Below are 2,500 nucleotides of genomic sequence, written 5' to 3' on the forward strand. Positions count from 1 at the left end.
CGCAACCCTCGCAATATAGTTCGCTACTCGCACTCCCCGCTCCCCTGTGTATCGCTTCATGTTAAACACCTTGCAAGTCTTGCTCACTTTCCACATGCTCCTGCTGTACACTGTAATGTGGATGGCAGCAGGACGTACATGCCGCCCCTCCCCACGTCCCCACCTTGCCCCCTGCCTTCGCAAGCTGGTTGGTGAGAACTTTGCATGTTCAATGCCCTCCGCATGCGACGTACTCAGGCTACGTTGTGGTGCGGCCTGTGTCAACTGTCCGCTAATGTCGTACGCGTAAACCACAATCTGTACTGCACATTCGTCCTTATGTACTGAATGATACATCGTGGCACATGTGTGACCGTACAACGACTGCGCCCAAAAACGGCGGACCATACAGTGCAAATATTGTGCACGCAGCTACGTGTCGTCTCCCTATGAGAGCTGGATTGCAGTGTGGTACGCCATAGAGACGTGTGGGAGGAACGGACGCCGTGGATGGCGATCAGCATGAGCTGTCTGTTGATGTATTCGGACCTAGTCGTCTCTCCTCACACACCGTGATGGCATGGTGCACCGCGTTCCATATCTGCGACATGCTACAGAGGCCGGTTGACAGTCGTTCGAGCAATGGACATCGCATACGTACGGGGGCCACCTTCCACGTATTGTCTAGGCGTGCACATTTTGTTGCGTGTATGTGGGCAGACGTAGTGTGGCGTGACACCTGACACAGGCATGCAATAATCGTGGAAGTTGCAAATGGCGATGGACGCCTGCGTTTTCTGGTGAAGTTACGCAAATGAACAAATGGTAACCTGTTGTGGTGCGGTTGTTCTCGCTAGGGGTGAATCGGTGATGGCGACGATAGGTTGAGGTACTAACCGGTTGTTCCAGCGATACCCACCATGCCGACGAAACTGAACGGCATCTGGGTGTGAAGCGATACGCGGCGGTGGCTGGGTGGGACCGTCCCCGGCCGGTGAGGGGGCGCCTCCCGGCGTGCTGGCCGCGCGGTGCGTGGGCGCACGCGCTACAGCCGGCTGGTGGGGGCGGCCAGTGGCAGGCGCGCCGGCCGACGGACGCGGCAGGCGTCGCAGCTGCGCGCCGGCGCACCCTGCGCGCGGCGCCGTGCGGCCAAAGTAGGTCCTCGCGGGCCCGGTGCGAAGCGCGGTGGACATCTTCAGTGTGCTGGTCCGATTGAGGACTGTGTGCGTTGAGGATGCGCTGCCGCCCGGCGCTCGGCGCCGCGACGCCGTCTGCTGCTCGGTCGCCCCAGCGGTTCTCGCTGGTGGTTTGTATCGCAGCTGTGCGGATGTGTTGGCGCGTGCGCTGTGCTGGGAGAGTTCGCTTCGGCACCCAAGTGGGGCTTTTGTCCTTCTGTGGCGCTGGCGTTGGAGCTGCCGGTCACCGTAGGTGGCGCGTGTTGTCTCCCGCCGGCAATGCCACGACAGCACGCTCCCGGGCCTCTGTCGGCAGCGGCAAGCTCAGTTGGGAGCACGGGTGGTCGCACCGAAAGCGTCTACTCGCCTAACTCCGGGCGATTGCGCCTCTCTCGAACCCGACCAAGTACTTGGGACGGCGCTGCGCGCCGCCGGGACCTGAGAGGGTTTCGAGGTGTATTGTGCAGGGGAGCTCAGCCTCCTCCTGTTTGCAGAATGATTGAGCGGACGCTTGCGTGTTCGCGCGGGCCCCCGGGACACACTCCCGGGCGGCCGGCTGCTCAGCTCTAGTTGACGCAGCTCCCTGGTTGATCCTGCCAGTAGTCATATGCTTGTCTCAAAGATTAAGCCATGCATGTCTCAGTACAAGCCGCATTAAGGTGAAACCGCGAATGGCTCATTAAATCAGTTATGGTTCCTTAGATCGTACCCACGTTACTTGGATAACTGTGGTAATTCTAGAGCTAATACATGCAAACAGAGTCCCGACCAGAGATGGAAGGGACGCTTTTATTAGATCAAAACCAATCGGTCGGCTCGTCCGGTCCGTTTGCCTTGGTGACTCTGAATAACTTTGGGCTGATCGCACGGTCCTCGTACCGGCGACGCATCTTTCAAATGTCTGCCTTATCAACTGTCGATGGTAGGTTCTGCGCCTACCATGGTTGTAACGGGTAACGGGGAATCAGGGTTCGATTCCGGAGAGGGAGCCTGAGAAACGGCTACCACATCCAAGGAAGGCAGCAGGCGCGCAAATTACCCACTCCCGGCACGGGGAGGTAGTGACGAAAAATAACGATACGGGACTCATCCGAGGCCCCGTAATCGGAATGAGTACACTTTAAATCCTTTAACGAGTATCTATTGGAGGGCAAGTCTGGTGCCAGCAGCCGCGGTAATTCCAGCTCCAATAGCGTATATTAAAGTTGTTGCGGTTAAAAAGCTCGTAGTTGGATTTGTGTCCCACGCTGTTGGTTCACCGCCCGTCGGTGTTTAACTGGCATGTATCGTGGGACGTCCTGCCGGTGGGGCGAGCTGAAGGCGTGCGACCGCCTCGTGCGTGCTCG

General features: G+C 58.4%; 1 non-coding gene across 1 annotated transcript in view; it reads left to right on the forward strand.

Moving 5' to 3' along the window:
• Positions 1-1,734: 1,734 nt before the first annotated feature.
• Positions 1,735-2,500, forward strand: part of LOC124728256 — a 1,909-nt gene continuing 1,143 nt past the window's right edge. Inside the window, exon 1 of the ribosomal RNA XR_007007275.1 lies at positions 1,735-2,500. This exon is cut by the window's right edge and continues 1,143 nt beyond it. This is a non-coding gene — a ribosomal RNA (small subunit ribosomal RNA).

This window comes from Schistocerca piceifrons, unplaced genomic scaffold (genome assembly GCF_021461385.2).
Source record: "Schistocerca piceifrons isolate TAMUIC-IGC-003096 unplaced genomic scaffold, iqSchPice1.1 HiC_scaffold_1143, whole genome shotgun sequence".
Lineage (NCBI taxonomy): Eukaryota > Metazoa > Arthropoda > Insecta > Orthoptera > Acrididae > Schistocerca > Schistocerca piceifrons.